This window comes from Lutra lutra, chromosome 10 (assembly GCF_902655055.1).
Source record: "Lutra lutra chromosome 10, mLutLut1.2, whole genome shotgun sequence".
NCBI lineage: Eukaryota > Metazoa > Chordata > Mammalia > Carnivora > Mustelidae > Lutra > Lutra lutra.
Window position 1 is genome coordinate 66,221,725 of NC_062287.1, and position 23,324 is coordinate 66,245,048.

The window sequence follows — 23,324 nt, forward strand, 5'->3', positions numbered from 1 at the left end:
ACTCCCATTTATTATGAGAAATAAATTTCCATTCTGTAAGCCACCTGGTCTGTGGTATTTTGTTATGGCAGCCTGAGCCGAGTAAAGTACTACCTCACAAAGGCCCTTTTTCCTCCATCTTCCAATATTATCTTCCCTACTCTCCTTTAAGCCCTCATGGGCAGCCTCCTCGAAGAACATCAGATTCCACACCTTCCTCCATACACTTCCAACTTCTGCCCTCAGAGCCATTGTTCTATTTTTAGTTTTTTGTTTTTGTTATAGAATCACCCAGCCCCCACCTCCAGGTACCAAAATCTGTATTATCTGTTGATGCTAATATAAATCAAATACCCCAAAGCTTATTGGCTAAAGCAGTGATAGTCACCTATTGTCTCTCATAGTTTCAGGAGCAGCTTGGCTGAGTGGTTCTGGTTCAGGGTCTTAGGTGAGGTTGTGGTCAGATGGCATCCGGGCATGTTAAAGGCTTCCGGGCTCCTGTGACTAAGATCTGGGCAAAGAAGCCTTGAACAGCTAGGGGCTAGGACAGCCAGGCCTCCTCAGGCATCTCTCTCGGTGTGGTCTCTCCATGTGATTTCTCCAGCATGGAGGCATGCCCAGCTTTCCGGGCAGCCAGACTTCTACATATTGGCAAAGAGGACTCCCAAGGCATGCGTTCTGAGAGAGCCAGGCGGAATCTGATTACTTTTATGACCTAATCTCAGAAGTCACGTGGCATCATGTCCTCTGTACTCCACTGGTGGGAGCAGCCATGAGTCTAGACAGGATTCAACGGGAGGGACATAGTCCCCACCTCTTGGTGGGAGGCACGAAACCCACTTTGTAGCAAGAGCACGTGGGACGGATACACGCACGTGCACACACACACACACAGAGTCATTTTTGGAAGATACAATCTGACTTAAGTACCCAGCACACAGCGGGTCTTTGGTGAATGTTCGTTGTTCATTTAGTTGGTTTATTGACCTGTGGCTAAATCCTTCTCCTCCTCCTCATAATGATAATAGTGGAAGTAGTCATTGGTAATAACAACTACACAACCATTCATTCAGTGCCTACTTCTCTGTGAAGGACTGCTTTTAAAATTTCCTTTTTGATTAAAGTGAAATTTTTATGCAGTCAAGTTCACAAAGCTCGAGTGCACAGTCTGGTGACCTTTTATACATGTCTACAGACCGGTACCCAAACCTGGAATGAGCTACAGAAAATTTGCAACCCACCGCAAGGCTTCCTTATGTCCTCCATGGTCAATGCCCCTGCTGCTCCCAGGAAAACACTGTTCCGATTCCTGGCACCACAGGTTAGTTTAGCCTGTTCTTGAACATCATGTAAATGAATCACGGCACACAGACTCTTTTTCTTTTTTTTTGTCTGGCTTCTCTACAATGTGGAACAGTTCCTCCACATCATCCCACTTCCAATCTTATGAGATAGTCAGGAGTTCACATGCTAGGTATATGCTGGCCAAGTGTGTTTTGCTTGGCACGTATGAGCTTTTTAATGTATTTTGAGTTTGACCCCTTTTAGCATTAGACACTGAATAAAATCACTTGTTATTTTATACCTAGGACAAGTCATTTATTTTCCTTGCCTGGCACCTGTAGGCATTGAATTTGCAAACTCTAAGGGGAGCACCACTGCTTCCAACTGCTGAGAAGACAGTGATTCCCCAAGGGGTTAAAAAAACACATGTGTAAAATCTCACACCAAGTTGAGGGCAGCAGTGGATTTGAACTCAGACCGTCTTCCTCCAGCGCCTCCATGTTAGGATCAGAGACGACAAGTTTGTTCCCAAGTGCTATTGTTTCAGACTCAAAGATGTCCACATCTGCAGTCTCACTCCCCCTGCCTCAGCCTGTGGGTGGTGCTGGGCCATCGTGACCAGCCTTGGCCCAACCCCTGCCACTTGGACGCTCACTGAAAGGATCACCAAACTCCCCCAGGCCTTCCAGCCCCAAGCACATCCGTGTTCCTTTCTTCCACACCTGTGTCACGCTGGTCCCTCCTGCCGCGAATGCCCACCCTGCTTGGTCATTCATCCGTCAGCGCTCAGCCGAAAATGCTATTTTCTCTTGGTTGCCTGCACCTTCCCTGGCCAATCAAATGTGTTTCTTCTTCTCAGTCCATCAAGACTCAGTGTTTAAAATTGCAATGCAAAAACCAAATGGGTCAGAATGACCTGCGGCAATTCTTAGAAATGTGACCGAAGTCTTGGTCCCATAAAATGTTAAAAAAGGAACCGAATTTCATGCATTTGATCTCTGCTAAATACATCACTAACTTTTATTGATTCTTAAGAAAGAGAGATGAGAGGAGTCTGTGCCTACCCCCACTGGGTGCCAAATGAACAAGCAGTCGGAAGTTTATTACTTCCAGATATCCCACTTGCTTTCCAGATACCCCATTGGGTTTCAATTCCATTGCAGCAACACTTGCTGAGTGGACCTGGGCTTAGCCCTACAGGCTGGGTGTCTGGGAGCGAAAACGGGAGGCTGCATACCTGGGCTGGCACGAGTCAGGGGTCCGGCTGAGGGCTGCGTGGGGAGACAATGGCGGGCCTCAGCGCACCTGGGTTCATCACTAGAGCTCAGGGTTCTTGATCCAGCCCCGTCGCTTCTCTTTGTGGGATGTCGGGCCGGTTATTAACTTCTTGGGGCTTCTGTTTCCTTATCTGAAAAATACATATTTCATGTAACTTTAGGAGTTTTTGGACCTGGGGCAAATATTATTGCCCTCAATGGGCTTTTGCTTTTGCTCCATGTTTTAAGTTGGAGATTATATTTTCTTACAGCAGTATCCAGACAATGAACCAACACGTACTGTGTGCCTGCCTCGTGCGAGGCAGACCTGTCCCCACATAATCACAGCCATCTCCTCCGGACAGATGAGGACAGCAAAACTCAGACTAGGGAAGTGACTTGCTTGGTGCCACAAGATTGGCGACTTACTGAAATCTGGCTGAGCAAATACTTGGTAAAATAAAGGGTTCGTGTCTACTGCCTTTTTCTGCTGGGTGTCTTACCATCACTCCTTCATCTTTGGACAACAAATCTGGCCTATTTGACCAAGGACGAGGTCAGTCATGATACCCCATGCCACAGGGCTCAGGATTGGTCTAGGAGGTGGCACATGGCATGGGCTTCCCAGGGTTTTCCAAATTGTAGCCTGAGGGACGACATTGCCTTTCTTTCTTGGATCATGGCTTTGGAAGAGTGAGGATCTACAGGTAGTCAGGGTCTATCCCGCAACTTGGGGGAAAAGAACAGAGGTAGAGAGAGAGACAGACAGACAGCGGTGATGAAAGCTGGTCCCCGGCTCAGCTCCTGGGCTGGACCCTGTCGTGTGCTGCCCACATTCTCCTTCAGGAATTAGTGTTAGGTTGGCCTGCTATAACCAAACGCCACAGACTGGTTGGCTTAAACAACAGAAATCAATTTTCTCAGTGATCTGGACACTGAAAAGCCCCAGACCAAGAAGCCAGACTGGCCAGGTTCTGGTGAGAGCTCTTTCCTTGGCCTGCACTTGGCTGCTTTCTCACTGTGTCTTCACATGGTAGATGGAGAACTCAGGTGTCTCCTCTTCCCTGTATTAGGGCACTGGTTCTATTGCATTAGTTCCCACTCTTAAGACCTCATTTAGACTTAATTACCTCCTCATAGGCCCTATCTCCACATACAGTCACATTGGTGTTCGGGTTTCGACATATGAATTTGGGGGGGGAGCGGCACACACTCTGGCCCATTAATAGGAACGAAGGACTGTTTACTTCGAGCTGCTGGCAGAAGGCTCTGAGCCATCTGTCTCCAGCAGGGATTGCCTCAGCTAACCAGAGTTGCCTTGCCTAATGTCATGCCCCTGTTTCTGGTGGGTTATAAAGGCCTGGCCTTTGCCTCAATTCAGGACAACTGGCAAATACAGCAGGGTAAAGTCTTGGCACTCTCGCCCCAGGCTGAAGGATCATCTCAGCTTCAGAATTCTCCCAGCGGTGCTCCAGGGCTTCAGTCAAGAATGACAGGCATGCGAGTTCTCCCCGCATCCCTTCTAGTCCTACACTCTCCCTACCAAACTCCGTCCATGCTAATATCCACCTAAGAGTCCCCTTCCTGGGGAGCCTAATCTACCTTGGCCCCTGAAGCTGCAATTCTGTGAGCTACTCCAGGCATGTGTCCTTATTTTTTGCTTAAGACTCTTTCAAATGTAGTTTTTGTTATTTCTAATCTCATAAATACATCTAAAAGATTCCCGATGAGTCCAGTGAGGATAGTGCCTCCTCCGTCAACCTAGAAGGCCCCCTGCAGAGGTCTAGTGGGACCTGGGCCAGGAATGGCAGGTCAGAGCCATGAGTGGACGGCACAGTAGCATTTGAGCACTGCTGGGTAGTGCACAGGGTCCTGATGGACAGTTTCCAGAAGCAGCACATTGCACGAACCTCTGTGCAAGCCCAGAGTCCAACCTACCTCATGTTCTAGTTCTCCATCCTCTGCCTTGTCTTGTCCTCTCTTGGCTCTGGGACACTGAATTCTCTTTGTGTTTCTTATTCCTCAGTTTCTTCTCAATCTTTTCTTTCTTTACCCCTGATTTACAGAATTGGGTAAATCTGTGCCCCAGAATTCTGAGTTCAGACCTCTTCTCTTCCTACTTTTTAAATTCTCTCTGACTGAACTTTCCAGCCACTTTTTGCTGAGACTTCCAACTCTGTATCTCTAACCTAAATCATCTCTGAATTCTTTTTTTTTTTTTTAAGATTTTATTTATTTATTTGACAGAGAGAAATCACAAGTAGGCAGAGAGGCAGGCAGAGAGAGAGGAGGAAGCAGGCTCCCTGCTGAGCAGAAAGCCCGATGCGGGGCTCGAACCCAGGACCTGGGATCATGACCTGAGCCAAAGGCAGCGGCTTAACCCACTGAGCCACCCAGGCGCCCCTCATCTCTGAATTCTTGAGTGATCCATCCAACTGCCCGCTGCTGGGCACTCACCTGGAATTGGAGAGTGCTGCAGATTGAACTGTGTCCCCCTCAGAATGATATGTTGCAATCCAACCTCCCGTATCTTAGAATGTGACTTTAATCAGGAATAGGATCTTTACATAGGTGATTAAGTTAAAATGAGGTCATTAGGGCACCCTATCCAATATGTCTGGCATCCATACAAACAGACACAGGGAAATCTGGACACAGAGACACACATGAAGATGAAGACAGAGATATGAGTAATTCAGCAGGTGCCAAAGGACCGCTCATCACCAGAAGCTGGGAGGGGACATGGGGCAGATTCTCTCTCATGGCTCTCAGAAGGACCCAACCCTGCCCACACATTCGTCTCAGACTTCTGGCCACAAGAACTGTAAGACAACACATTTCTGCTGCTTGAACCTGCCGGTTTATGATACTTTGTTGTGACCACACTAGGAAATGGGTACAGAGAGCATAAGCAAATAGACAAATCTGACTGCACTACATAAAAGCATTCCTTTTAATTCATTGTCCATGAAGGTGTGTTTAAACTGACAAGGAAAAAAATGATGTTTATGTGTTTGTGTGATATGCACATCTGTATTCATCTGGAAAACTACTTAAGGTAGTTTTCCTCCGTGCAGGCAGGAGCTGATACATGGAACTTGATGCTTAAAAAATATTTGAAAGGGTCCGAAGAGCAAGGGTTGACAAAACTACTGATCGTCTAAGTAACTCAGGCAGTTATAAACATTACAAGAACTCCCGCCATCAATGATCTCCACTGCTTGAAGCCCTGACATGGGAAACCCACAGGGGATGGATGAATGGAAGCCGCCGCAAAACCTCCCGCCTGCACCTGCCAACGCCCACCTGCCTGGAATGTGTCTGAGGAGCAGAAATGGCTTCTGCTTCTCTTCCACCTTCTGACTCTCATGGGAATGTCTCCTATTGGTGGAAGAGAAACCAGAACTCTGTTGGCATGGGGGTCTGGGAAATGTAGTCTTCTGGTTCCAGTTTCTGGTGATAGAGAAAGACCTAAGAAGGCTGGGATAGCGCTGAGCACTAACAGCCAGCATCCAGCACAAAAGGCATGTGGAAAAGACAAAGAAACGTGCCAACAGAAAAGTGCTGTGAGGTGTGGAGGAGATGCCATTTGTGAATTTCTATTGCTGAGCAAAACGTACCATGCCCATACAAGAGTGTTCTGGGTGGAGAGTGTTCAGCACGTTCAACGAAACAATGCATTTTTTATTTTAAAAAACCTAGATAACTAACATGAAATCGTCTTTTGCTTTAATTTTCTGAATAATTATTTGAAAACCATTTTAAGTGAATGAATGTATTTCAAAGATTGCCTGTTTGTTGTATGATGTCCGTGTGTGCAAGTTTATCCTTTCTCTGTATTTGTGTGTGATACTGTGAGTGAGAAAAGCCTCCGTGTATGTGTATGGGTGCTGTCTTGTAGGTCTGAGTATCTCTGTATATATTAGAAGTATTTGTGAATTTGGGTTCATGTCTGTATGAGTCCACTCCGAATTCTAGTAAGGACATGGGAATTGGCCTTTCTTAGCACCCTGGATCAGTCCCATGACTGAGTTTCTTTTCCCTCCTTTCTGTTGGCCACACTATCTGCTTTCTTGCCCCAGGAGAGGCTTTTTGGCACCAGGGAGCAAAGGGTCACAATTTGTTACCACAGTGAGAAACTGGAGGAGCTGGGGCTACAGAACGGGGCTTTGATTTAGCTCTGTTGAGCTTTCCAAGAGGCAGTCTTCTATAGCACAGTCATGCCAATAAAAGGAAGTGGAGCTGGGCTCTGTGTCAGTGCGTGTATGTGCGTGTATAAATGCGTGTGTGCCTGTACATGCATAGACGTGTGTGTGTGCGTGTGCAGGTGTGTGTGTGTGTTGGTCCACGTATGCGCAAACCTGGGCTCAGGCTGCGGAGTGTGCTATTCAAGCCTATCGCAAAGTCTGTTCTCGCTTTTCCTGCAGCACCTTCAGAATCCAGACTAGACCCCTTCATCTCCCTCCTGATCCCTCTTTCTCTCTCTTCCCACATCAAGGTCCATATGCCAACATCTCTATGTCTGTCTGGGGTGACTTCCCCATCCCCACCACATGCCCGCAGAGCATCTCCCCTCTGGATGATGGCAAGCGCCTCTTCAGATCACTCCCTTTCTACCTTCCAACCTATTCTTTCCCTTTGAGAAAACTCATGTTTTCTGCACGTAAACTGAACTCCTATTTTATTCCGTCATTGCTCACTGGGTGTAGAAATCAGTACAGAAGACAAATGGTTTCCATAAGGAACCCCAGTATTGCATTACTGCAGTGAGTGGAAACTTGCAATTCATGCCTTATAATTAGATAAGCGGCTAATTGAGGACGGGCATACCAACCTGATTTGAGTCCTGACGCAGTGATTACAGCTTTAATTATAAGGAGGAGAGGCATCAAGACTCCTCATCTGGGCTTGTCCCTGTTCAGACTCCTGGCTGCAGCTGCCATGGGGGAGGCCCTGAGCATTCTGGACAGCAAGACGGCTCTTCAATGCTGGGGCTCAACCACGCCCTGTGGGAGGACAGATCCCTCCTGCCACAGGAGATTTTTTTTTTTTCTGCTTGGGACTGGTCTTGTTTTTTTTTTTGACTTCACAAACAAATCTGGAGAGGACAGGAATTCATCCTCCTAGAGCTAGAAGAAGTCACCCTGCTTTCAAGACAACTTCTAAATCATTCAGAAAAGCATTTGCCTCCCTCCATGTTGGCAGTGGCCTTGCTTCTTCTCCCCTCCTCCCCTCCTTTCATAGTGTTCACTTAATTATGAATTAGCTCCACAAGGCTGGCCTGTCTGACATGACCTTCACTGCACCTCCAGTGCCAAGAGCCTGGCAGAGAACTGACACTTAGTATTCTGTCATTGTATGAATGTGCCAGGTATTGTCCTGACACTGTGACACAGAGACGATCAGACATCCCACCTGCCTGTGCGGGGGGTGGGGGGGTGGAACAGAGACAATGAGGGGAACAGTGAGAACGCAGTGAGGCAAGGACAACATGAGAGGCGAGCACAATGTGACCAGGGAGGCTGGAGGAGTGCAGTCTCACTCTCCTGCAGTCAGCAAACAGTTCTTGAAAGAGGAGACGGCCAAGCTGGCTCTTAAAGGTTGGAGGAGTGTTCTAGGTTGGAAACAGGGAAAAGGCATTCCAGGGAGAGGGAAGTATTTGGGCAAAGCCATGAAGGAAGCACGAAGGACCTCGATGTGTTCAGGGAATCGTAAAATGCTCGGAGTGGCAGGAGCATAGGGGTGAGGAGGCTGGAAGGTCTGGTCCTGCGGGTGGGGCTGCCAGGAATGGCTGTGCGGCTGTTGGCTTTATAAGCGCATCCTACCGAGCGGGTGAGGGCCTGAAATACAGCTCTGGCTCCCCTCGGCAAGGCCCTCCCAGAGGAGGCTGCTCTTCTAATTTACCCAAGGCTCCTCGGGGCCAGCAGTCTCTCCGTGGAGGGCCTTGCAGATCTTGCTAAGGGTTGTACCCCTGTCGAGGGCAGTGGTTCTCAAACTGTGGGCATCAGAATCACCGGGAGGGCTTGTTAAAAGAGAGATTGCTGGACCCTACCCTTAGGGTTTCTGATTCAGCAGGCCTGCAAATTTGCATTTCTTATAGGTTCCAAGGAATGCTGATACTACTGGCCCAGGAACCACACTCGAAGAATCACTGATCTGGGAACTAGGAAGCCGTCCGAAAGGGTTAGGTTGGAAAAACAGGGCTGGAGCCTCAGGTGGGAAGGATCTGTTTTCTGGGATTCGGGTTTCTGGTCTCCCCTGTGAACCAGTGAGGGCAGCTGCATGTATAAGGATGAGTGGATACATTGCATTCCCCCTCCCGTCCTGCCGGGTGCAGTTCCGTGGCTTTATTCATTCAAGGAGGGTTTCTACCCAAGAGTCCTCCTGTTTAAGGAGGTTCGACCCACAGATGCTTTAAGGAGTGGTCACATCATTACAAGAAGCTCTCCCCTAGAGCTTTCATATAGTGAGCTCCCAAATGATGCAAGTATTTGTTTACACTTTTAAAATTACTCCCTGGAGAAGCCAGGGACCAGAGAAATGTGAATTAAAAGATGAGTCATACCCGGTGAAAGAGCTGCTTTGGAAATTCCTATAAACTTTAAAACTTGCTGTGTGTGTATGTGTATGTGTAGAGGGGGAGGGGGAAAGAAGGACACAGAACTACGGAGTGTCAAGACCTCATGTGCCTTAGTGAACATTGCTGGGTGAAGACATGACCAGCAGACAGAGCCTGGTGATGGAGAATCCAGGGCCAGTGTGAGTGAGGGAATTTGGGCTGACAGGAAGCTGTCAGGGTTATCTGGCTCTGGGCTGGGTTTGGACTCTTGCCTTGAGAAGCCAGACCTTCCTGGAGCCCAGTTCTCTTTTGTGGTTCCTGAGCATACTAAAAAGATATCCTTGTGCAGAGAGAGAGAAAGGCGACCCTTCCACCCCTGGGAGGCTGGGGCCCAGCCTGCCCTCTGGTTGGGACTGGAGCCAACAGGTGATGGGAGTAACAGGAGCCCATCTCTGTTCTCTGGTTGGAATATAATCTCCAGGACAAAGTGGCTTTGGGATGGGGGTGGGGAGACTGGGTGCCGGGAAGGACATCCAACCTGATTATCTACCTTTTACCTATTTCCAACCTCAGTCCCAGCCTTTCCTGAGAGCTAGGCAGCACAGGGCAGTGAGAATTTTACTATTCAATGGTTTGGGCTTCCCATTTGGGAGCTCATGCTGGCTGAAAGGCCACCATCCCCAACTAGTTCTACTGTTTCCAAACTGAGCCTGTCAGCAGCAATGCTGGGAGAAGGAAAGCCCTGTCAAAGGTGGCGGGATTCTGCCCCTAGGGGTCAAGGAGAAAAGAAGAGGGAAAGACGGAGGAGAGAGTCCACTCAGAGCAATCTTAATTAAGATAGCTCCAGGCAGCACATTTCCCTAATTCCCCATTAAAGAGGTCCTGATGTATGAGCCACCGTGGGAGCTGTGATTCCCCGAGTCAGCACTGTTCAGTGTCAGAGGCCTCTCAAATCAAAAAGCCAATCCATTTCAATCACCCCAGCTTTGTGAGCACTTGAGGTCTGCCCAGATCTGTGGCCGACACCGTGCCTAGGGAGGAACACAGCAGTAGATATGGCCATAGTCCTTACTACCCAGAGCAAAAGCCTCACTAGACCCTGACCTGGGTTGGGGGAGGACTGTAGATTCAGGAGCACTTGCATGTGGGGCCAGTCCAGGTGGGCTCTAGTCCTTTCTCAGACAATAAAGAGGAAGTGTGGGACTGAGGGAAGCTTGCTGGATTTGGAGACAGAAGGTCTGAATTTCACTCACTTGGCAAAACTTTGTTGTCTCGTGGCAATCAGTCATGAAATAGGGAGTGTCCTGTGAGATAGAGAGGTAAGAGGTAAAGAGGCCTGAGACAGTTCCCCACATGACCACCTATCTCCCCATGTCCTCGGGAGGATGACAGGGTGTTCTGTACAGATACAGTTAGGCCATGGAGGAGCCTTGACTCTGTGGCCTGTTTGGAGCGTGCAAGGTCATCTTGCTGTCATGGCAGAGCTGCTCCTCCCTGTCATGCGTTTGCAAATGTGGATGAAACAGACTGCTGCTTGAAAAATATATCGGACTAAAAATGACTCCACAAGATTCAGGAAACTTGACTAGACCTATAACTATTAAATGAACTAGAACAATAATTGATGTAACTCAAAAGCTACCAGGCATAGGTGTTTTTACGGGAGGGTTCAAAGAAGTCTTTCAAATTTAAAGAATTTTTTTAAAAACAAAGTCAGATAATACAAAACGAGAGTAAGTGATCACTTATGAGCTATTTCACAAAAAAATAAAACTGGACAAAGATAACACAAGAAATAGATTATACGGTCATCCCTCTTATTAACATAGATGCAAAAATCCAAAAAGCCAGAAAATCAGGAAAAGAGCAGGAACAGGCAACTAACAGGTGAAGAACCCCCCCCCCCCCCAAAACCAATAAACATAGAGAAAGATGCTTGTTCTCAGTCTCCCTGGCAAAAGTTATTAAGCAAATCCCATCAAGTTTTGGAGAGAATGTGGGGAAATAGGGACTCATACAGGAATCTATGGGAGTGTAGATTACTATAGCCACTTTGGGGGACCAATTTACAGACTCTGTACAATTGAAGATACATTGTACCAGCCAGTGTGCTGGCAGGAGACAGGTGACACACTCAGATTTGATAATTCCAGGCAGATTTAATAATGAGACTATTTAGAAACTTATGGACAAGGTACAGGAAAGGCACAATGAAGAGTGCAGTCCCCAGGAGTGAGGGTTAGTGGACCCTACGACCTCAGGCCTGTGAGGGAAAGCTGAGGGAACCGTCACTGGAACCTGGGACAGAAGGCTGTGAGAAGGCACCTGTGACCTTTACAGGAGGAACCCAACCTGCCTGCTGTGATTCTGTGGAGAGGGCTCTGGGGGAATAAATACCCTGATCCCACTTTCCACCCCCGCCTCCGATTTCCTATTGTTTCCCTTCCTTGGCCAAACGCAGTGGGAAACAGAGGGCAAGGGAGTCTGCTCATCTGTCCACATAATTCAGCTTCCTGGCATCCAAGCAGGAATGGAAAGGGCAAAGAGTGGTGTCTGGAAGGGGATCACACTCATGCCTTCTGACCAGCTACTGGACTCCTAGGAACATGCCCTAGAGAAATTCATATGCTTATGTGCAAGAAGATGTATACAAAGTTGTTTATTATAGCAATGTTGAAAGTAAGAAAAGTGGAAACAACCAAACTGTCCCTCATTAGACTGTTACACAACTGGGTTATATAAACTGTGGTTTAGTCATAAAATGAAATGCCATAATACAATTATAACGGATGAACTAGTTAAACATGTATCAATATCTATAAATCTCAGAAAGATAACGCTGAGCAGAAAATGTTACCAAAAGATACATATAATATGATGATAGTACTTATGTAAAAATTATTCAAGCCTGTAGCCAATTGTATAAGTTCGTAGTAATGATAAAAATATGAATAGGAAGGCAGCACACCAACTTTAAGATGAGGACAGCCTCTGGGGTTGGGGGGAAGGGGAACGGAAGGGGAACATTAGCTGTATTTGTTTTTGTTTTTGTTTTTTTTTCATTTTTTAAGTCAAGATGAAACAAATCTGGCAAAATGTTAACATCTGCTTAATCTCAGTGGTAGGTATGTGAGTTATTTACTATTTAGTCTAATTTTATGTATGTTTGAAATATCTCATGATTAACAATTTAAAAACAATAATGAAGGGAAGTGTGAATGATTTGAGAGACATTTAGAACATAAAAAAGAGCTAATTGGGGCACCCGGGTGGTTCAATCCGTTAAAATATCTGCCTGCAGCTCAGGTCATGGTCCCAGGGTCCTGGGATGGAGCCCTGCATTGGGTTTCCTGCTCAGCAGGGAGTCTGCTTCTTCCTCTCCCTCTGGCCCATTGATGCTTTCTCTCTCTCTCTCTCAAATAAATATATAAAATCTTGCGTTGTGGTGAGTACAGTCTCTCCCAACTACTCAATCCTGCTGTTTCAGCTTGAAAGCAGCCACAGGCAACACAAATGAATAGGCTGGCTATGTTCTAATAAAGCTTTCTTTACAAAAACAAATGGCCAGTGGGGTTTGACTCATAGGCTCTAGTTGAAGGACCCTTGATCTAGAGACTCTACTTCTCAGGCATCTGTCTTTTCCCAAGCATGTGTTTCAGAGAAGGCCCTGTGGGGTCCCTACCTTCCCAGCCTGCAATACTATGGATGGACTGATAGCACTTTTGTTTTTCAGACTCTCCTCACCACCAATCACAGTATAGTAGCTGAAGAATGGATCCTCATCTGTCTTCATCTTTGTTTTACTGAGGACATTAGAGGTCTTTCAAGGCTTCACTTTAGCCCGTTTGTATGTATACTTTGAAAAAGCTGCAAATGCTGCAACCTTGAGTTGCCTCTCACTCAAGCTAAAGCAGAATGAATGAAACAAAAAAGTATTAGCAGACATCTGAAACACTCTGGCATCATTAGGAGGCTGTTGAGACTCGGAAATCTGGCATATCATCAGTCTGATTTGATTAATTTCATTTGATGGGATTAAATGGAGAGGCAGCTTGTGTAGTTGCTAGGGACATGTACTCTGGGGTTCATTATCGCACCTATCTCACTGGGAACACAAACCTGTTTCAGTTATCTGTTCCAGCATGGCAAACCACTCCAAACAGTGGCTTCGAGCTGGTAACAATCAGGAGTGACGTCAGCAGGATGTCAGCAGGTGGAATAGGTGGTCTTAGCCCTTGCCCTCCCACAGAAACACAGTTTAGCCACCATCCATTGATGAAAATACCTTTATGAGAGCTTCAGAATCCAAGTGAGACATTACAGCACCCCAGTGGAGCACGAAATGAGAAAAGACACACTGAACAGGGGAAGAAGAAAAGTTTCACTTTATTCCCCTAACTGGACACAGTGCTGTTCTGAGAGAGATCCCCTTGAGTCAAGGGTTTTCCTATGGGAGAAAGAGAGAATGAGCCCACCCATAGAGCCCAGCAGCCTGTGGACATATATAAAAAGCCCACAGCTAACCTCATATGCAATGGTGGAAAACTAAAAGCATTTCTTCTAAGATCTGGAACAAGGCAAGAACGTCTACTCTTATCACTTCTATTCAGCATATTATTGGAAGTCCTAACCAGAGAAATTAGGCAAAAAAAAAAAAAAAATTAATTAAAAGGCATTAAAATCAGAAAGAAAGAAATAAAATCATCTCTGCAGATGAGATGCTCTTATGTGTAGAAAACTCTAAAGACTACACACATGTGTACACACAGACACACACACACACCTGTTAGAACTAACACATGAATTCAATAAGGTTGCAGGACACAAAATTAACATACAAAATCATTTACATTTCCATACACCAACAGAAATTATCTAAAAAGGAAATTAGGAAACCAATCCCATTTACAATATCATCAAAAAGAATAAAATACTTTGAATGAACTTAACCAAAGAGTATAAAGACTTGTGTACTAAAAACTGTAAAATGCTGATGAAAGAAATTAGAGAAAATCAAATGGAAAGACATCCCATGTTCATGGATTGGAAACATTAATATTGTTACAATGCCCATAATACCCAAAGTGATCTACAGATTCGATGCAATCTCTATAAAAACCCAATGACATTTTTTTTACAGAAATAAAAAAAAAAACAACCCTAAAGTTCATATGGAACCACAAAATACCCTGAAGAGCCAAAACAATTTTGAGTGAGAAGAACAAAGTTGGAGTATCATATTTCCCAATTTAAAAATATATTACGAAACTATAGTAATCAAAGCACTGTAGTACTGTCATAAAAATACACATATAGATTAATGGAAGAGAATAGAGAGCCAAGAAATAAACCCATGTATATATGGTCAACTGATCTTTGATGAAAGTGCCAAGATATACAATGGGGAAATGATAATCTTCAATAAATGGTATTAGAAAAACTGGATATCCACATGCAAAAGAATGAAATTGGCACCTTATCTTATACCATACACAAATATTGATTCAAAATGATTAAAGACTTAAACATAAGAACTGATTCTATAAAACCCCTAGAAAAATAAATAGGGGAAAATCTTCTTTATATTGGGCTTGGCAAGGATTTTTTGGATATGGACCCCAAAAGCACAGGCAATAAAAACCAAAATAGGTAAGTGAGACTACATCAAATGAAAATTTTGTGTCCAGCAAATGAAACAATCAACAAAATGAAAATTTTGTTACCTATGGAATGGGAGAAAATATTGGCAAACTACATACTGATAAAAGGTTAATATCCAAAGTATATAGGGAACTCTTACAATTCATAGCACAAAACCAAATTAAACTAATTAAAAAACGTGCAAAGGAACTGAATAGTGATTTCTCCAAAGAAGACCTACAAATAGCCACATAGTGCTCAGGATCATTCATCATCAAGAAAATGAAAATGAAAATCATAATAATATATGACCTTACACGAGATAGGATGACTATTACAAAAAAAGAATAAGCACTGGCAAGGCTCTGGAGAAAAGAAAACCTTTGCACACTTTTGGTGGGAATTGGTGTAGCTACCATGGAAAACCTATGGAAGTTCCTCAAAAAATTAAAAATAGAACTACCCTATGATCCAGCAATAATCTCACCTCTGTGTATATATCCAAAGGATTTGAAATCAGGATCTTGAAGAGATCCCATGTTCATTGCAGATTTATTCTCACTAGCTAAAACATGAAAGACATAAACGTCTATTCACAAATGAATGAAAAATATGTGATATATATACATATATGTGTGTGTGTATATATATATATATATATAACAGAATGTTAGTCTGCCTTAAAAAAGAAGGAAATCCTGCCATATGTGACAACATAGATGAACCTTGAGGACATTATGCTAAAGAGAATAAAGACAGACACAGAAGGATAAATACTGCAGAATACCATTTATACGAGGATTCTAAAATCATCAAAATCAGAGGCAGAGTAGAATGGTGGTTGCCAGGGGCTGGGGAATCAAGGAGGTGTTAGGTCAAGGCTACAAAGTTTCAGTAGTATAAGATGGACAAGTATTAGAGATCTACCATGCAGCTGTGGAACCTGTAGCTAATAAAAGTGTATTGTATGCTTAAAAATTTAAGAAGGTAGATCTTATGTTCAGGATTCTTATCACACAAAGAGTAATAATAATAATGATAATGATAATAATAATAATAATAATGGCAGGAGGAAACCTTTGGAGGTGATGGATATGTTTATGGCGTAGATTGTAGTGATGGTTTCACAGATGTATACTTATTTCCAAATTCATCAAGTTGTATACATGAAATATATACAGCTTATTATTGTATGTCAACTATATCTCAATACAGTGGTTTGAAAGGACAATAACAATCATTTATTTTGCTACAGAATCTGGCAGTAGAGACGGTTCAGTTAGGAAGCCGTTTCTGGTGCTCTCTCATGATGGTGATGGGGGCTAGGGACACCACAATGGCTTATGTCTTGGGGAATAATTGAAGGCAACTCATAATTGGAGACAAAACTGGGTCCCAACTCTTGCTCTGCCACTTACCATCTGTGATTCTGCTAAATGACATCCCTTCTCTGAACTTCCATTTCATTATCTGTGAAGTAGGAGGTATGAAGACCTAACCCACAGGGTTGGTATGAGGGTTAAAAGGGGATAATAAATCTGAAGTGATTGCCATGGTTTGTAGGAGCTGAGAAACTGTTATTGTGATGTGAAATTGCTTTGTACAGCATAAAGCACTGTATAGTGTAAGGGGTTATTATTTTATTAAGGCAAAATTCATGGAGCCAGAGGTTAATGGCTATTTCCAGCCAAGGTTTCATTTTTCTGCTGACTCTTGTTATTGTGGATGGAGTGGTGGAAGAACGCCTTTGTTTCCGTTGCTAACTGGGGACTGACGTTGTTCCTCACACTCTGCGGCAATTAAGACAAGCCGCAAAACCACCCACCAGTGTCAAAACAAAATGCGGTTGGGTTGTGTCCTGACGTCCCATGGGAAAGAACACGTTTCTAATTGTGTGAAATGTGATGGAACATGAAACATGGGCGGCATGGCAAATTAGCTGAATTAACTGTGAAATACACATAGTGATGTTTAAGACAGCTTAAAATTTGAAAATTTTCTGTAGAAACCATAAATTAAGAAAATTATGAGCGCCATCTTGTGGTGCAATCTCTATTAAACCATCATATTGGATGGAGAACGCTCCTTTCCCTACAGAGCCTATAAAAAGGCAGACTCACTCCATCTATCCATCCATCCATCCATCCATCCATCCATCCATCCACCCACCCCATCTCCCATACATCTATCCCCTCATTCATATAGTAATCTACTTAATAGTTTGTTCATTTGTTTGAATGCTTTCTATGCTTTGGTCTGGGAGATGGCAGAACCCTGCTTGGAAGGAGCCTATAGAGGGTGATGATAGATATCAGCAAACCAAACATTCTGGGGAAACCTGATGGAGGGCATTTAATTCATTTCTTGTTACTGAGGTGGAGGAGAAAAGCAAGGAAGACTTCCTGATGGAAGGGGCATCTAAGCTATCTGAAGGATGAGATTCTAGGCATGAGGAGAGCCCTATAGCCCTGATTGGGGCTACTTTTTCTGTGCTGTCACATGCCCTTTTGGCCCTGCAGTCCCTACCTTAGTAGCCTGACACACTGGAGGGTATCCAGCACACAGTGGTTGGTGTGGTGAGGGGCTTCTTGAAGGAACTGGGAAAGAGCTATCAAATCAAGTGCCTGCTAAGTGGACAGATTCTATCACGTAAGATTAATGCTACCTATTAATATTAGAAGGTATTATTAGCTGCCATTATGTTGGGTTTTTCATTTAATAGAATTTGTTATACCCACATCAGCAGAGTTGTGTTAGCATGGGCTGTTGGCCAAGACGTGGGAATGGCCTCATTATGGATGGCTGGACACATAATAGTGTTCTGTACCCAGAATCTACCTCTATTACCTGCTATAGGCTGTTAATTGATAAATGCATTACAGAAGAAAGGCCCAGCAGCAAACTGGTTAAATTGGCCAGTGCTTGGCCCACATCTGAAGGATGGATGGCCCTTTAGCAATCATCTTCTGTTCCCTTTGCAGACTCCCAGAATTAATGCTGTGCAGAACCAGCATTGGCCCAAGGAAGCACACAGTAGCTCCAGCAGGCTGCTGTCTTCAGACAGAGTGAGTGCTCTCCAGGTCGGCACAGTCCCCACCACACCCCATTGTCTCCTGACTTTAAACTGTATGTCCGTTTATCTTCTACATCCCTTTTGCGATTTTGTTCTTTTTTATGATAGAAAAGGATGTCTCTGTACTCATGTCTTTAGTAACACTAATGAAATACAGACCAAAAATGAAAAATGGTGGAATGTATATTTCTTTGCGGGATTAAAAAATAAAAATTCACATGCATTTAATATACAAACCAAGTGTGTCTGTGTCTTAGACCTTGTCTATCTTCTTCATTCACATGATTTGCTTGGACTTCGTGAGTCTTTGCTTTGGGATGAGCAGGAGCAGCCCTGGGGACTGTCCTGAAGCCTGTGTTGTTGACCTTGACTTGTCCTCTCTCCAGACACGGGCACTGTCTTCAAACAAGCTAGCCACATTTAAAGGGCTCTGGATGGGACCCAAGGGCAAAACCTCCACATTTCAACAATTTCTTCTAACAGATCCTTCTCTTCTTTAGTGTAACTCAAATAGGAATTAATACAATGTTCTATTGGAACTGTGTTTCATTGTCTGCAATTAGGTCTAAAGTAATTTGTTTTCCCTGTGGCCGGCAATCGATCTGTGATTCACTAGTCTGGCTCCTGCTTCCCAGCCCTCACCAGTTCACAGCTGGGGTAAATGGATTTTGAGCTTTAGGCTCTGCCCTCCCTGTCCTCCTTCCTCCAGCCTCTGGAACTTGTCCTCTCTCCAGTCATGGGGGTGGGAGAAGATGAAGAAACCATGGGGATGAGCATTAAGGCTGTCCTGCTCCTGGATAAATTCAGCTTTTACTCAGATCTGGTGTGGGGCTTCTGCAATGTCTGTGTGACCAAACGCTAGTCCTTGACAACCTTCCAGAATTTCCTGTTCTTGTTTAGAACAATTAGCGTGGTCAGATGGAGTATCCCCACTAGACCTGATGGCACTTTCAGCATTTTTCCCAGGGAAAGGATTATGAACAAGGAGGCTGTAAGAAAGTCAAGAAGTTAGTCTGACCAATTAAAAGTTTAGCCACACCCACTGGCTACTATGGGACAAACCCCAGTGTATCAGAGAAATTGATTAGGTAATGTTCAGAAAGTAATAGTGCTTCAAGCTTAAAATGCCATATAGACTCCCCCCTCTTTTAAAAGATTTTATTTATTTATTTGACAGAGAGACAGAGAGAGAGAGAGGGAACACAAGCAGGGGGAGTGGGAGAGGGAGAAGCAGGCTCCTCTTTGAGAAAAGAGCCCAATGTGGGGCTCAATCCCAGGACCTGAGCTGAAGGCAGATGCTTAGTGACTGAGCCACCCAGGCACCCCTGATATAGACCACTTTTTTTTTTTTTAATTTTTTTATTTTTTCAGCATAACAATATTCATTATTTTTGCACCACACCCAGTGCTCCATGCAATCCGTGCCCTCTACAATACCCACCACCTGGTGCCCCCAACCTCCCACCCCCCACCCCTTCAAAATTCTCAGATCGTTTTTCAGAGTCCATAGTCTCTCATGGTTCACCTCCCCTTCCAATTTCCCTCAACTCCCTTCTCCTCTCCATCTCCCCTTGTCCTCCATGCTATTTGTTATGCTCCACAAATAAGTGAAACCATATGATAATTGACTCTCTCTGCTTGACTTATTTCACTCAGCATAATCTCTTCCAGTCCCGTCCATGTTGCTACAAAACTTGGGTATTCATCCTTTCTTTTTTCTTTTTCTTTTTTTTTTTTACAGCTTTATAAACATATATTTTTATCCCCAGGGGTACAGGTCTGCGAATCGCCAGGTTTACACACTTCACAACACTCACCATAGCACATACCCTCCCCAATATCCATAACCCCACCCCCTCTCCCAACCCCCTCCCCCCATCAACCCTCAGTTTGTTTTGTGAGATTAAGAGTCACTTATATAGACCACTTTTAAAGGAAAAAAAGCTGACAAGTTATTTTATTATCCTAACTTAAAATGTGTAGCTATTAACCTAAGTACAATCTCCTTAAAACCAAAATAAATGGATAAATTTAAATATAAACCATACTGTGCAGACATTCACATTCAGACAGACTTTTACAAATTTATAAAACAGAAACAGGTCCTCCAAACTGATAAAATCCTTCTATTCTAAATATCTTTTGTTCTAAATATCACGCCACCTTTGTTTCTACGAGGATGTAGCGAGGTTGTTCTTCACCTGACAAGGATTGTATCATTTGTGTTGAAGTTCCTCCTGTTCATTTGTCATCATCCTGAGACAGTTAAAGCAGTTCTATTTGGCCCCTGTACTGTCATAAACTCAAACCTACATGTGGGCACAGAAATTCTGTGGCTCGAGCTGGTCAGTCAGTTGATCTGCAAGGTACTTCTATTGATAATATTTTTAGATTTTCATCAAAACAAAAACATGAAACTAAAAAACAATATAAAAAAGCTATGAACCCAGAGGAAAAAAAATCCAAAGGTGCTAGTTTGAGAAACACAGGTGTGCAAAGCCTGCTGGCCTGGCTGTCCATGCTGTGGGACAGGAAATAGAGGCAAGGAGCTGGGCTTAAGCTGTCAGGGCACCCAAATCAGCTTCCATCTGCTTTAGTCTATATCTCCTCAAAATTGGTCTGTTCTTGGGGTGTCTGGGTGGCTCAGTTGATTAAGCATCTGCTTTCCGCTCAGGTCATGATCCCAGGGACCTGGGATGGAGCCCCACGTCAGGCTCCCTGCTGGGTGGGGAGCCTACTTCTCCCTCTGCCTCTGCTTGCTGTTCCCCCTGCTTGTGTGCTCTATCTCTGTCAAATAAATAAATAAAATCTTAAAAACAAAACAAAACAAAACAAAACCTGGTCTGTGTTTAGATTTACTGGTGAGACTGAGACAGCTCAGCTCCTCATTTGAGTCCTGGTGCTCATCAATCATTCTGCTCTGGCTTTGTGCTGCCATACTTACCTCCCTGATGGTGAGGGCTTGCATCCTGCCTAGTGCTGGGCACAGGAACTGGGGATTTATGGTGTGGAATCTGGTCACTCATGGTCCAGAAACACAGATCAGAAGCCCTCTCTGGAAAAAATTTTCATGCTATTTCTATGTTTGAATATATAGGTTTATCATCAGGAGAATTTTAGAGAACAGCCACTGGGAAGGCCTAAGAGAACTGCATCGATTCCAGCTGTAAAGGACCATTCTGAGTAAGGAAGAGACTTGGATGGAGGAAATGGTCAAACAATGACCAGGAGCCCACAAGCTCGGTTGCCTTTTTCAAGATGCACGACAAACAGAATATGGGTTACTCTGTGACTGCCAGTGGTAACCCCCAAACCCAATAGAGCAATCTGAGTTGTTACTGAAACATGTTGTTTTCAGCCTCCAAATACTGATCCACTTGGGGGAAACCGAGGCACTGTAATGCTTGATCCATGGGGCCTGTCCCCAAGTTCTTATGGACAGGCTTGGTTCACCTGCCACCTGCCCTCCATGGTCTTTGGCCGGTCTATCAGCAGTCCTCAAAGCCCAGGATGGACTTTCTCCTCCTTCTTTCTGTGAAGCCAGTTACCCGCAGCCCAGGAGTCCAAGTACCAAACCTTGAGGAGTGGTTCAAGATCCCCCCAAGTGCTTCTACCAACCTCATCTGAACTGACAGTGTGCCTTTCCATTTGACCCTTCCAGTCAATTTTCCCTAAAACTCAATGGTCTGATCTGAGTCGTATTGGTTCTGTATTTGTGAAGTCATCTCAAATATATTTTAGAATGAAGTGTGGGATGTGAACGGATGAGTCATGTACGCACATACAGCAGGTTGTCTGTGCTGGTTAGAGATGGGTTCTGGAATCGGACAGGCCTGAGTTTTAATGGTGTTGCCACTCAAGAGCTGTACTACCTCAGAGAAATCGCTTGCTCTTCCTAGGACTTCGTTTCCTTCTTTGTAAAATAGGAATCAAAACAATACTTCTTTCATAATGTTGTTGAGAGGACTAAATGAGGTAGCAGTGTCTGACACCACATAGGCACTCAATAAATTGTCATTTATTGTTATTGCTCCTGCTACTATTGATTATATATAAATATTTTACACACACACACACACACACACACACACACACACACACACACGACTTTGGATTAAGCACTAGGACTACCAAATTCTCCATCCTCATATAGTTTCCAAAAGACCCAAGGTCTTCTCAGGAGCCAGCCAGAGTAGGATCAACACTCAAACTGACCTGATACCGAACCAACTGAATTTGGGGCCCGAATAAACAGAATTCATCCCCACCACTCAGTCCCAATTAGGATAGGATTAGTTCTAGAGCCTTGTTCCAGAATTAGATTGCACATTGAGGTTGTAGTGTCCGGGGTAGAGATGGGAGGATGGCAAGCCTGGTTTTCATAATTTCATAGCTGAGGCTTCACTTGACTTCCAAAATCTCCTTCTGCCTCCATTGGAAGATAACCCTGAAGACACAGTGAAGAAGGTGTGTCCACCCATGGCTACTGCACAATGAAGTTGGGCAGAACCTCAGGCCGTCTTTCTTTCCTAATGGCTGGAGACATATATCTCAAGCAGAATTTATCAAGATACCATTTCTTTGTCTCATTTCTGAATCAGTACACAAATAGCTTGTTTTCTGGAGCTCCAGGGAAGCCCAGATTGACATGTTAGCCAGGGAGTAATGTGCCTTCTTTCTTCTTCTGTCCATAATGCATTCAAATCCAGATAAAAATATGTCAAAATTTGTTCAAAATCTATCAGTTGGGCCATTTTCTCAATGACAAACAGATGGCTCCTTTGAGTTATTCAGAGGGAAAACATTTTTCCCTTTTGTTCATCTCAGTTTTTATGGCTTAAAAGAATTACTGTTTAATCCCAATTCCAAAATTGTTAATTAGTTTGTATTTGCTTCACTAAATCTGTTAAATAGATTTTTATCACTTCAGCTATATCTCCCTGACAGCATCTGGTGTCAAGTTTGCAGAAATAAAGTTGGTTTTACAGCCAAAAATCAGAGGTTAAACCCCCAGGACTACAGATGTGACAGCATTAAAGGGAAATTCATCACCCCAAAGGCTTTCATTCCCATATATTTTAGAATCAGCCCAAACATGGGCCAATGTTCCTTTTTCCCCTTTCATTCTCTAGGAGCACTGTGGCTCAGTTGCTTTTTGATTTATTTGTGTGGTTGTTGCTGATGAGAGCTCCTGGGGAGACCTCAGCCCACCCCTGCCCTAGCCTTGGAAATGAGCCAAGGCTCTTCTTGCTCAACCCCTTCCTGTTGCTTTTAGAGGCTCCCATCCTGGACTAGGGCGACACAAGACCAACACAATTCACCAGTGCAGCTGATAGAGATTGGGTCTGAAGGCCGTGCAGACACAAGTTCTGTAATTTCACTTATCCATAGGGGCATAAAAGAGCACAGCGGCAAAGGAAGGCAGTGTCTGGTTCAAAAGAGCTGCTTTGAACTTGAATCAGTGCACTCTGAGGGAACAATTAAGTGAAGTAAAGCAATGAATATGGGGGGTATTTGGGTAATAGGGGAAGGC

General features: G+C 44.3%; 1 long non-coding RNA gene across 1 annotated transcript in view; it reads right to left on the minus strand.

The window, feature by feature from the left end:
* Positions 1-23,324, minus strand: part of LOC125079973 (uncharacterized) — a 183,425-nt gene that overhangs the window by 1,409 nt on the left and 158,692 nt on the right. The window contains exon 5 of the long non-coding RNA XR_007121181.1: positions 2,501-2,671. This is a non-coding gene — a long non-coding RNA (uncharacterized LOC125079973). The remainder of the gene's footprint in view (positions 1-2,500; positions 2,672-23,324) is intronic.